A 13,721-nucleotide genomic window follows, 5' to 3' on the forward strand; every position below is an offset into this window, starting at 1 on the left:
CCAACACCCTTGTTGTGAACACCCTCCTCAGAAAATTCCCCCGTACCACACAGCCATGTTGTCTCTTATCTTGCTAACTGATCTTGCTGTTGCCAGCTACAATGTGATCAGAATTCATGTATGGCTTTTTTTCCAAACTCTCTCCTTTGTTCTTTTGAAACTGACTCCAAAGAAAATATCAACCTACTGGAAAAAAAGACAAACAAACAAAAAAAACCCCCACAAAACACCAAAAAAACAAAACCACCAAACCAAGTAGAAGCCAAAAGTCCCTGGAGTCTCCTCTTGGAGTATGGAGAGTACTATTACAGTAACCGTCCCAGTTTGTCAAACGTTCCTGGCCTACCCAGTGTGAACCTTTCAACTGCCCCATGTCAATGATAGGGCAACCTGAGCACATGCAGCACTACCTGGATTCAGACTACACACATGCATCCATCCATGCACACAAGAGCAGCAGGAGCCTGCAGCAAAGAGCTTTACAACATTCACCCGCATTTGCTTAAAGGACAGATAGGCTGTAACTACATTTCAGTGCAGGACCCTAACCCTTACCCAGAGCTCCGCTGAGCATGTGGCTGAGGCCTGGCTGTCCAAACTCCTTCATCTCCCCCTGGTCTCATCTGCACACAACATACCCAAAGGAAGACCTAAATACCTCTTCTGCAACAGGTTCTCAAGGACAACAGTTACTCAGTAAAACTGCTTGATGCTATCAGCCTTCTCCCCTAGAAGGGCGGTACATTACATATAAACATCTCCAGCTGGATGTTCATAACCAAGTTACTAAATGTCGTAGTTGGGGTAGGGCAGGGGATCAGAGCACGCCTGAGCCTTGCCTGCCCACCACCCCATCCTACCCATGCACAAGCCGTTTTCCTGCTTTGCTTCTATGAACACTCTTGAACCTCTGCACTGCAGGTTTTGCAAGATGACTGGAGCCTGCTGCACTGCTAGGACTTGAGCATCCTCTTTACAAATTCCATTACATGCACCAACAGTGTCCAGCAGGTCCCAAAAGACTGGGTCAAGGGGTACTTTTGCCCCCTGCCAGCAGGGTGACAAGTGCAGAGACAGCCACAGCCAGGGGGAGCAAAGATCTAGCCTGTTTGCAAACACATATTCCCTGTCGGCCAAGTCTCCAGGTGGCAGATCAGAGGAGCCAGCTGCTCTGATGTAAATTAGACCTGTTTTCTCCCTCTTGCACACAAATACAAGGCACAGATGAAAGAAGTCATGCTGGATGCTGCTATTTATGAGGAGCAGTTTAACAGATGACTTACAGAGCAAATGGAAACTAAGGCTCAGACTGAGATCCCAGATAAGAGAGGCAGGGGGAGAGTCGGTGATTTCTAGACATATATCTCAAGGCATAATGATGGTTAAAAGGTGGAGGCCAGCTCAGGGCTCCCAGGAGCAGAGGCAGTATGCAGTGCCCGCTGTGGCTGGAGGCAGTCTGCTGTGGAGGCATCAAGGAGAGACATGGGACTGCGATGGGACACTGGGAAGGACAGAGTAGGCAGTCTCCTGTGGTGAACCTGACACCAAGAAGTCAAACATTTTTCCAGTGCCTAAACTCCAGCCTAGCCAAGATCCTTATAAATATTTCTAGACTACAGGAACACAGATAGCATCCTTAAACCTGAGGGAAAGAGCCTGGGGGAGGGTGGAGATTTGTTCAAAGCCAAAGAGGCAAAGCAAAGCAAAGCAAAGGGAGATCCATCCTCATGAACAGAGTCACTGCTCTGAGCCCATAATCTGCTCAGTGCCCAGTCCCTGCCACCCCAGACGCAGCAGGGCTCCTCAGGCGTGGAGAGGTTTGGAGAGCCAAAGCCTGGAAGAAGCATCAGTTCCTTGAACATGTTTGGAGAAGAGCAATAAAGTTCCCTTTCCAGAATGACGACACATGGAAAATCAGTGTCCCAGCTAGCTCAGAGCCCCACAACCTGCCCTCCTCCTCTCCCAGCCATTCTTGCTCATGCTACTCCGTGTCCGTGACTGAGCTCTGCCTGCAAGAGACAATTCCATTTCAGTGCAACAGATTCAAACTCTAATTAAGTTTTCCCATTTAAATCAAGGCAGGAACAGCTCTGCCAGCCTGCCGTCATGAGAGCTATTTTTGAAGAGAATTGTCAAACTAGCCAGGAAGTCAAACATGACATTTTATACCATTTTTAAGTGTGTGTGTGTGTATGCACTCATGCACATGTGTGCATTTCCTTCTGCAAGCAAGAAACAATTGCTCCCTGTGCATGAGAGGAGCTCAGGCTGCTTTAATTGTGTGGCTGCTGAGATGGCTTCTTTGTGGCAGTTGAAAGAGAAGGGAAAAAGTCTTCAGTTTATGTGTGTATTCCGGCTTTACGTGACTCACTACAATGGAAAAAACCATATTGCTTCGTCTCTTCTTTTAGCCCCGACTCATCCCAGACACCATCTATCTTCATGCCACTCCACAGCTCCTCATGCAGTGGTGTTCACTCCTTTATGTTCCTTAATACAAGTGCACAGTGCAAAGGTTATTTGGAATATAGCTTATCCCCTGCTCTGTATAGCATGAGGAAAGACTGTTTTATGATGAAGACATCAGATTAGGACTCACATCCAGCTTTCATATTCAATACTGATTCAAACTTCTGGTGTAACTCAGTTATTCACCTTCTATTAGTCAAAAGTGCAATAAAACTTTGTTTATCATCCTATTCTCTCTCCAGGCGAAGTCCAAGGCATTTTCTCTCTAGCAGGATTTAATACAATGAGCACCCATTACACTTTCATCACAAATTACATTGTAAACTTGTATTTTCTACCAGTTTCTTATATTCTTTTCTAAGTATGGTATGCTTTTACAGAGCTAAGTGAACTCCTTGGTAGATGCTTTGATCTCTGTTTTAATAGGCCTTTACAGTTAAATCGGTGTTAGGAATGAAAGTCAATACATTCATACTGAGGTAGTTTCAATTTCATTGATTTTTTAGTAAGGAAATAGTCATGAGAGTGATTTTCTAGTTTTACCATCTCACAGATAGAATGATTGGCATGTTTTGAAGGTTCAAATGCTTTACTGAAGATGTTTCTCCTAGGATAAAAACATTTGTAAAAAAGCCTGCATTTTGTTGGAGAACAATCAACATGTGCCCATCACAATTTTGTGTTATAAACACTACTTTCGGTTACAGTGAAGTCTTGCTTTGAATTTCTCTCAAAGTAGTATTCAGGATTTATCAGTTCCTAGCAGCTTTGATGATACCTGACATTATAACACATATTGTTCTCTTCAACACATCTGGCAAAAATCCTTTGTATACTCCAATCAAAGCATCACAGAGTAGGTGAGATGGGCAGGCACTTCTGGAAAGCATCTAGATCCCTACTCAGAGTAGGGTCAGCTGCAGCAGGTTGCTCAGGGCTGCGTCCAGTAGAGTTTTGAACAGTTTTAGGAATAGAGCCTCCGCAGCCTTTCCAGGACCTGGTGTCAACCCCTAGAACACACTACTAGTGCTAACCTCCAGCTGGACTTTGAACTGCCGGTCTCACTCCTCTGGGTCCAGCCATTCAGCCAGTTTCACCTTATGTCATTCCATTTATTGGCCCCATATTCATCAGCTTCTCTCTGAGGACCTAACGGAGAACAGTGTTGAAACTCACTTCATAAAGATAAACATCCACTGCTCTCCTCTTATCCACTAAGCCAGTCATCTTGTTGTAGAGGCTATTATCATCCCTCTGTCCAGTGAGGAAGGTCTTAAATCCAAAGTCATGGCCCTGAAAGGCAGCTTCGTTTTCCCACTGCTTGGAATTGTTATTCCTGGGATGAGTCAGTTCTGGCATGAGGAAGGTAGATGTGATTACTTCATTTCTGTTTTCCATTGGTTCACATTGGATCTTGTTTAACCTAGATTTCAGGTATTTAAATGCATTGCAGTATTTTGGGTTTAAAATTGTGCTTTGACCTTTAGAAGAGAAAAGGATCCTGAGGCTAAAATATCAGTTGTGCCATTCCAAAGACAGCTCATTTCCCCGTATAGAGCTTTCTGTGTTGCTAACAAGGAGCCTGGTTTTTATGCTGTTCTTCATGAAAACAGAAGCTCATCCTTGGAGTCATCTCTCCTTGAAGTAGCCAAGATGCGAAATTGGCCCATGTTTTATGCCAAGTGCAGTTGATAGCTTAGTTGAAAATTGGATTTTCTTTAGAACGGAAAGCAAAGCAGACAAAAGTCAATGGAAATATTCTTTTTGGCAACCTTGGGCCTTGGAGCAGCTCTTTGAAGATGGGTTTTCGTGAGGAGAGATGCAATGCTGAACTAGGCACTGAAATTACTTCCCTAGTCTAAACTCTTAAATATTTTACAGTCACTTTAAAGAGGAAGACTCTCCCTGCCACACTTAGCCCTTCAAAGCCAGTTCTCTGCAGAGATGTGAAAGAGCAGAGAACAGAGAATATCGATACACACTTACTCAGAGATCTGGGGAAAAAGTACATATGTTTCTGGATCTAGCCAACATTGCTCACAGCTCAGACGTACCTGGGTGTGTTACCTGAGCTGCAGTAAAAGTCCACGCGCACAGCTGCATGTCTGTGGTACTCACAAGATGTGACATGGTTCACTGACATCCCGGGAAGGGCCCAGCCGAAGGCCATCAGCATGGCTGGGGGGCTGGAGCATACGCAGCATGCAGAGAGGCTGAAAACACAGGGGATGTTCAGTCTGGGGGTGAGAGGCTTAAGGAGGAATTTGGTTGCTGTCTTCCACTACCTGAAAGGAGATTATAAAAAAAGAACCAGGCTCCTCTCATAGAAACACAGGGGAAGGGTGAGGGACAGTGATCACAAGGACATAAAGAAAAAAATCTTCACTGTGAAAGACATTAATCACTGAAACACAGGACCAGTGAGTCTATGGACTCTCCACCTTTAGCCCAAAGCCCTGAGCAACACGCCCTGCCCTTGCAGCTGGTCCTGCTTTGAGCTGGAGGTTGGGTTGGACAACCTTCAGAGGTCCCTTCCAGCCTGAACCATTCCTTGAGTCAGTGACTTACGAGTGCGTTAGTATAACTCACATTACCTTGGCCTAAAACCAGGTAACCAAACCCTTACCAAGGTTTAGAGATTCACAGGAACATACTAAGCTCAGTAGGAGCCCTTCCCATATCAGAAAAGATACTGAAAAATGTGGCTAAATATCCTTGCAGCAGGTATTGAAGTTTCAGTAACTTTCTTGAATTAACTCCAGAGCTGTTACTAATATATGGGAGTATTCAGATCCTACAAGGATTTTCAAACAAGCAGAAAACTGCAAAACTATGTCTGCTCTTAACTTAGTTTCTCTGATAGCAAAGCTGTTCTTCCTAAATATGCAGAACTTCATTCACAGAAGTGTAGTCTGGATACACTAATACATTTTTCTCTTCAGAGATGTTTTTAACAGATGTGCATACTGGTTATGGATATACTTTGAGAGGAAATGTTAATTTTTTGCAGTAGTTTGTGATATCACATGAAGTATCAAATGCTAGACAAGCATTGATTTATTTCTGATAACAGAATATTAAAAGTATATATATCTGTGATATTGCAAGGATATCTGTTTGAAAAGCCTCTCAGATACAGAGCACTCTTCCTTTGCATCTGCTGCTGCTTTGTCAATAATTTATCTGTAATTAATTATTGAGATACTTTTTTAAAAAATATAAGTAAAAACTTGATAGCATAAAATACAGAATCAAGAATTCAGTGTTGAACTGCTCTCTACACTTTGCAGAAAGGAAGAAGAATTCTTATTAGCATACAAATAGATGAGATAATGGAAAAGGGAATATACTGCTCAGGAAGCACTTTTACAAATGTTATTTTTCAAATGTTCTACAGGATGGAAGTCCCCATTTAATAACGGCATTTTAAAATTGTCATTAAGGCCTTAAGCCTTTAATGTGCTACATGTGGGTGGCTGCTGTCCAGATGTCGAGTGAGGCTGGGGAGGAGGTGGGCTTCATGAGAAGTGGGAGTTCTTCAGCTAAGCATCACATTGTCCTACAGGCTTACAGATCCTTCCTGCACCAACCCCCAGAGACCCAGAGAAAGTTTTCAGCAAAGTGCAACATGAGGAATTAAAAAAACTGAATGGGGAAAAAACATCTGAAGTGCTGAAGTGCATTCCTTTCAGCAACAAACTCAGATTTCCAAGGTTTCTGGATCACTGGTTAGCAAAGGCAGGGTCACAGGTCACAAGCAATCAACAACCCTTTTTTATATTAACATATATCAAATTTATACTGATACTAATACATATTTAAAGAGCTTACCTACCCTTAGCTGAACTGCAGAAATTGAAAGCTACGGTGCTTCCAGCATCTTGCAAAGCAAAATGAAATGGATTTTAAACAACCTTTTTCTGGAAATGGTCTGCACAAATGTATGCAAGAAGTTACCTCTTCTCACCTGAGAGATAATAATTTCATTGCTTGCAACTACCTGACCATAATTTTAAGGAATTCTTTGTGGACCACAAAAAAAAGCTTGCATTGCACTTTTATGCCAAGGCAGTGGATAGAATCTGAACAAGGAAAATCCTCATTAAAATACTCATTAGAAGGAAAAGGCTGTAAATGCCACCTAATATCCTATATCCTTGGCCCAGTCTAATCAGTGTGGCCAGTATCTTAATCTCAGGGAATTATAGAGATGTCTGTGGGTGAATGTCACATTGGCAATCACACAAAAGAGCTAACCACTTTGCAGGATATTAGGATAACTTTTGTCTCCACATACAGACTAAGCACTGTAAGTCAAGCCATTGAAATCCTTGTAATGGAGTTCCACAAGCTTTGTTTCAGGCACAGAAAGGTTCAATTATAGCTACTTCCCTTAACAATAGAAAAAAAATTAATAAAAAAGCATACCTCAAGGACCTACACTCTTTATAACCCTTGAAGCAGCAAATTTTTGACAACACTTCACGCTTCACAGAGTGAGTACTATAAGACAAACAGCTGTCCCAGTACAAGTTATCAGTTAAATTGTCAGATTCCAGCTGACACAAAATTCAAGTCAAGCAAATAACACGAACTTCCAAGAAAAGCCATATGAGTTTCATCCTGAAAGTCACTTAGTCTGATTCGCTCATGGAAGCCCTGATGCCTGATAACTACTTTTCCCAAAAAGAAAGTATTTGTAGCTAGGGTGTTCATTGCTTAGGTTTCCATTAGAAGATTAAAAGAAAATTAGGACTAACGGAAGGCTCAGCAAAATAAACATCACATGTCACTGACCTACATATTTACAGCTGCCCTGTATCTTTGATCTAGTGGGTAAAGTACAGAGAGTCTCAGGAGTCCTTGATCCTACCTCTGATTTTATTAGCACCTTCGTTACAGTCACCTGGCCACTGCAACCTAGACATGTATGTACCAACAGCTGAAATTATTGGTGCTATTTTACAGGTCAATATAAGAAATGAAATTTGGTGTAAATAGGCCAAACTACATTAAGAGTAACAGAGAAAGGGAAACTGGGAATCTGCTGAGAACCTGAGGGAGCAGAGGTTCTTTCTGTGTTGCTGGACAATATGATAGCATACAAAGGCATCTCTCCTTGTGATAGATCACCACCATTCCTGCTCCAATTCCCAATTTTTGTTGAAATATTTCTTGAGCTTGAATACCCCCCAAAATATTGGGGGGGGGGGGGGGGGGGGTGTCTGTCTGTCTGTCTGAAAATTGGGTATTCTAGTTATCTGTGCTCCCTCTGTTGTCAATGGAGAGACATCCTTAGTACCTCTCCCCATGGCAGTTCAGTGGTAAACTGGCAACACAATACTGAAATAATCCATTATCCACAAACGTTCGCCCACAACAGAGGTGTCAGGGGCTGTGCAGTGAACAGATTTGGGGGCTGTAACAAATGAGGCCCCCAGGTACACAGCCCTGATGTCCTGCAAAACAGCAATGCTATGAGATGTCCACCATAACCACCTGAAACCAGTGCTGAAAAAGATTAAATGGGAGAAAGTAACAAGGGAAGCAAATGAAAAAGGAAACTAAAAAACAAAAGGAAAGGAATGGAGAAAGAGAAAAGGAACTCAGCAGAAGAACTTCTGAGCAGTCTGAGTCAGACTTTTAATAAAACTTTCTGTAAAGTTCAAAAAACCAACTGCATTTTATCTGTGAGCCTGAAAAGATGAAAGGAGCAAGGAGCAGAAGGTTGTAACTTTCATGTTTATACACAAATACTTCGAAAGAAGCTGCCTGTGCCTAACACCTTCATTCAGCACTTGGAAGTGCAAACACAAATTAAGCAAAGGCTTTGAAGTCCTCAGCTATGCAGAAGCCACAGCAGAACAAGGAGTTCTGAGCTGCAGCAGCAGAAGAAAGGTGCATACAATGTTGGAGAAGGAGTATGAGTGCAAGGAGGCATAGACACTTTAGAGACGTGTACTTCAATCCTCTGAATTTTGCTTGTACCAAGAGTTGCATAGTCTAAATTCCATAGGGGGAATTTGGCTTGGAATGCCAGGAAAGTCCCTATCCTGGCTTGGCAGCATTGTCAGAAGCCTGTCAGCCACTGTTGGCCTCATGCAGCACAAAGGGAGACATCAGGCAGAAGAGGCTCTGCTCTTCCCGGTGCTGCTATGCACAGGAGGAAATGTGGCTGCAACTGAAATATCAGAGGTAGCAGTTTCTCAGCTGGAGGTATCAGACACCCTCCACATCAGCTCTTGCTGAGCAAGGTGCCAGGCACCAGCAACCCTCCACACCTTTAGCAACAGGGACCCATAGTGCCCCCGGAGAGCCCCCCAGGCAACAAAGCTCAAAATACATGGGATTCAATGCACTTTCTCCAGCCTGGACTGTCTCCATGGCCCACCTCCATCCCATCCTCACTTCAGCCCCTCTGACCATATTGCTTTGTCTTCTTCAATTAGATGACTCTACTCTAGCAAATACACAGCAACACTGTTCTAGTCCTGCACTATCTAGACTTTACCAAGAAAGAATGCTACCGAGCTTTCAATGACTGTCAACACAACAAGACAACCAGAGAGAAGAAGTAATTAACATCTGATCAGCAGAATCATGCCATAAATATCCAAGTTGGTAGAAAACACCAAAGAGAAAGTCAAATTCCACTAGTGTTGCTGTGCACACAAGAACCAAAACACTACATACCAGATGAAAAGCTAAAACGAAAACCTGCAGAAAGTGAGTTCTTGTACTTGTTTTTTGGAGCCTGAGGGCTCCTTGTTTTGTGTACAAAAAGGGAATATTGACTTTGGCAGCACAGTGTACACCCTGCAGTGCTCTGAGTCTCTTCCTGCTGCCCCTAGTTCTCTTCTCCCATAAATTCCTCTTAGGAATGAAGGAACTTTATTGAAAAAAAAAAAAAAAAAAGATTCACTTAATGAGTTTTCTCATGTATGGCCAAGAGCAAAAAGTAAATGTTTAACCTCTGACCTCAAGGCTAAATTACAGCATGGTGAATGATGAGGACCCTCTGCTTACTGTTTGCTTTAAGAATAGTTACAACATCACCATTTTCAGTGAGCAATTAGCACTCCTGCTGTGTTTAGCACTGAAGCGTTTTTTCTTGGTGCAATCAAGTAGTGCAGAGTTTTCCCTCAAGTTTACAGAATATCACTGTACATGCAAATCCTCACATTCCTTCTGAGCACCCAGATGTTGCTGCTGAAATACATGGTCATATATCTATATATATATGTATGATAGTTTAAATACTTATATATACATGTGCATATATAATCTATATGCATGTAAGTATAAAAGTATAGAAATACATCTATGTGTGTATGAATGTAAGCATGCAATAGAAGAAAATTTGGATCTCAATTTGGAGATATTAAAAAGCAACCTAGACACAGCCCTGGAAAACTGGTTCTAGGTGGCCATGCTTGAGCAATGGGGGTGGGCAATAAGACCTCCAGATGTCCCTTCCCACCTCAACCATTCCGTGACTTTGTAATTCTGTTCGTCTACCCAAAAGCAATTATCTGTGCTTAAGCCGGCTGCCTTCTAATGGTAACCACCTCTAGAGTGTATGAACAATTTAGCACCATGTTTATCCAGTTCCTAAGGTCCCAGAAGAAGTCTTTCCTTGTATTTCTTTGTTTTTCTTTTTGAGACCTGTGAAAAGCTCATTGTTTTACTGTTAGTAAATAAGCTTAGACAGGAACACTGAGCCCAATGACAAAAGTTAAATACCCCTACAGTCAACAACTTCATGGAAGATTTTAATCTCTAAAGCAAAATGCCTCTGTTGCTTTGCCCAGAATGAAAGATTCTGCAAACAAAAATTTTATAAGAAGTTTTTCTTCCACTCAGTGGTGAGTTTCTGGTCCTTACAACTGTCTCTAGGTCAAAATTAGATGGAAGAAAAATCTTTTCTAAGCTTGGCATGAGAAATGTTGTGCCCCAAGTTACCGAGAAATATTAATGAGCATACTAATGGATAGAACAAGGAGCTTTAATGTCTCACATCCAGCTAGCTGGAGCCTTACAATCTATGAAGGACAGAAGGAAAGCTCCCAGAGGGTCTCATGATGTGCTGATTCTCAAATAAATCCTTGGATGGGTTTCCTGGGAGTGCTCACAGACTTAGTAGTTTCAGGCACCAATTCAAGAAAATTGTCTTACTCACTATGTGCCATTGTAAGATATTCAAGCTTTCAGCACCCAGCAACCAAAACAAGGGAAACTCCCAATTCCTAAGAGTTTTGCAACGTGCTTAACTTCAAGAACAGGTTTTACATCCTTGGATTAGATCATATTTTTAACTACTTTCTGTAGTGTGTTTGACCATTTTCTGAACTGGGTTACAGAGCTCTAAATCTGGTATGTTCTGCTACATAACCAAGTGAAATCCAGGCTATTGCTATTCCAGCTAGGAAGAGATGCTAGGCTGATTTGGGATCCACAAAGTGCTTTATCACACAAACTGTGTTTTGTGCCCATTTAAAGTCAATTTCAGTTTTAGTTGCTTTGTAGACCTCAAATAAGATAAATAGTTGTCATTTTTTGCTCTTGACTTCTTTAGTTTTGTTGCCCTCTGGCAGTAAATACATCTGCTTAACCACAACACAAAAAGAAAGTTGCTAGTTTTTTCAAAGCCCCAAAGACTTACACAATTTCAAAAAGGATGAAGTCCAGTGGACAGAGGAAGGCCCTAAAGAAACAGCTGTGTCACTATTGTGAGGTGATTCCAGCCATTGGTGGTTTTTTACAAATAATTCTGTATGACGACTCAGTTTCACTCCAAATGAGTCATGATATTGCCACAGATTTGCCATTGCATTTTACAGGCAAACACACTTTAATTGTTTTTACTTGTAGCATTCTGCCAGACAACGCAAGATGACATCATTGCATGAAGTCTCCCAGGTTCTTACTACTGGATAAAAGTTATCTTAGGAAAGTATTAGCTGCTGATCCCCTGAGGCAGTCTGGACAGAGATGCAGCAGAGAGCAGCAGAAAGCCTGGTTCTCTCCCTACTACCTGCTCCAAGCAAAGGCAGAATGGCTCCTGGAGAATGGTGTGACCCTGCTGAGCTGAGATTGCCCTGAGCGTTGAAGCCACCTCTGCTGCAGGACTACTGTTTGTGCATCACCAGAAAACTGCAGGCTTCCTATCTCCAAGGCACCCCTCACAGCAGAGGCTGAAAGTGGCCACCAGAACATGACACTGACTTAATACAAAGTCACAATGGTGTGAAAATACCTCCTGAAGTACACCTCTCCCTGTAACTCTCTCATGTATGTGAAAGCACACCAAGTATTAAGATACATAAAAGCCTTAGATGAGCCTTACCTCCTTTCTCCTCTCCATTCGTGCCGTTTGCCTGCACTCATCTGGGCCACAATGAACTTCTCTTGTTGGCTGGTGACTGCAGTGTGCCATGACGTCCAGGTGGCTCAGCATGGAAGCAGAATATTTAAATGCCCCATTGCACACAAAGTCCCTATCTCCATGCATCCAGAAGGGCTGCACAGAAGTTTCGTAGTTAAGTCTTCTTACCCTTTTTGTAAAAGTTGGGGTTTTTTTTCCACTAAATCAAAACAGGGCCTAAAAAAGTCAACAGTTTGTGTCTTTAAATTGGGTCAGGGCTCATCCCTTCTTAGGTTGCTTATCTCACTGGCTTTCTGTTATTATCTTTTTTTCCTCTCACCTTAGACCTTGACACTTCCTGCCCTTACATGGTATTAAATATGGTGCACACAGCCGAGGAACAGAGGTGGTTAGTGATTTCAACCTCTCTGCAACGTAGCGTGGGTCACAGCACCTACAGCCCAGCCACCCACCTGGCAGGTGAATGGTGACACATGGCTCCGACCCTCATCTCTGCTGGGCATGGTGACAGCGCAGACTTCACCAAGCAGAATTCACTGCAGCCAGCCAAGGGTCTTATCTAAGCGGCTTCTGGCAAGCCTGCCCAAAGAGAGAGGGACCTCCGCTGTGACACAGATCTTTCATGACACACCCCAACACGACAGCTGGCCAAAATGGCCACCCATCACTGGACATCCTCAGGTGGCTGTGCCTCACTGTGCCCACACCACATGAGTAGGACAGTATGACCAGCAGCTCAGGAAACCTGAGGGACTTTACAGCCACTGGCCCCAGTCTTGACCTCCTCTTCATAACTTTTGAGCTTGAGCATTTTTAAATCATGCTGTCTTTTCTAAGTGTCAAGACCATTTACCTTTAGCAAAGATGGTCACATTCTGTCAGGTTGTTGATCTTCACAATGCCCTCTGAGAGATCACCTGAATGGAGGGCATCTCTCAGCTTATCTGCAGCGTCCTTCTCCTTCTTTGCTAGGCCAGAGGACCCACGGAGTCCCTCAGCAGCCCCCTCCTTCCCTGACTCTGTTTCCACCACAGTGCTGGTGCTGCACCACCCTGATGCACGCAGGCGTTATGGCCTTCACCCAGTCACCCCCTGGAGGTGCAACACCAGCGTACAACAAGCAGTGATGTTACTCCAACGTTCCACAGGTGCAGGAGGACCAGAGTTCTGCTGCGAGATTCCTGAAACCTCCAGCAAAGAGGAATGTGTGCCCTTGAGGGCCACTGGTTCCCAAGGTACATAGGTGCATAGATGTCTTAATCTTTCTCTGTCCTTATCTCTAAAAGAATGAGTAATGGCAGTCCTTGGCTTCCCAGGGTTCCTGTGAGCACAGACAGAATAAAGACTGGAAGGTGTCCCACCGCCACTGCATTATGGAGGCATGGACCTTCCTTACAGTGAGAGGCACAACCCCATCTTCTTTAGATCTAGAGCAGGGCCCAGCATTACAGTAGAGAAGGAAGAGTGACATTTTACACTTTTGGGAGTTTTTCATGTTTCATCTTGGTCATTTGAACCCCTGCTGTTCATCACCACAAAAAAGGATGTCCTGACTTCCTACAAGAAAGATACTTGAAGGTAGAAAGCCAGATAGTCCCAAATGTATTCTTGCAGCAAGTGACAAGAAACAAATTACATGGCTGAAAGGAAACCGAGATAATCTTTATGTGGTTTAAAGGATCATAAGTCTGGCGCCGACTGCCAGAGGATAGCACAATCAATGGCACTGTTGGCCTATCAAAATGGAGAGATGATTTTCATAATGCTGCATAATGGTAAAAGACTGGCTGATGGCTGGATTTGTCAATGCTTGTGGTTTCTTATACTGGAGAACAAAAGAAATGCCTTAACATTTTCAGCAGCAGCA

This window comes from Falco cherrug, chromosome 9 (assembly GCF_023634085.1).
Source record: "Falco cherrug isolate bFalChe1 chromosome 9, bFalChe1.pri, whole genome shotgun sequence".
In the NCBI taxonomy this organism is placed as follows: Eukaryota; Metazoa; Chordata; class Aves; order Falconiformes; family Falconidae; genus Falco; species Falco cherrug.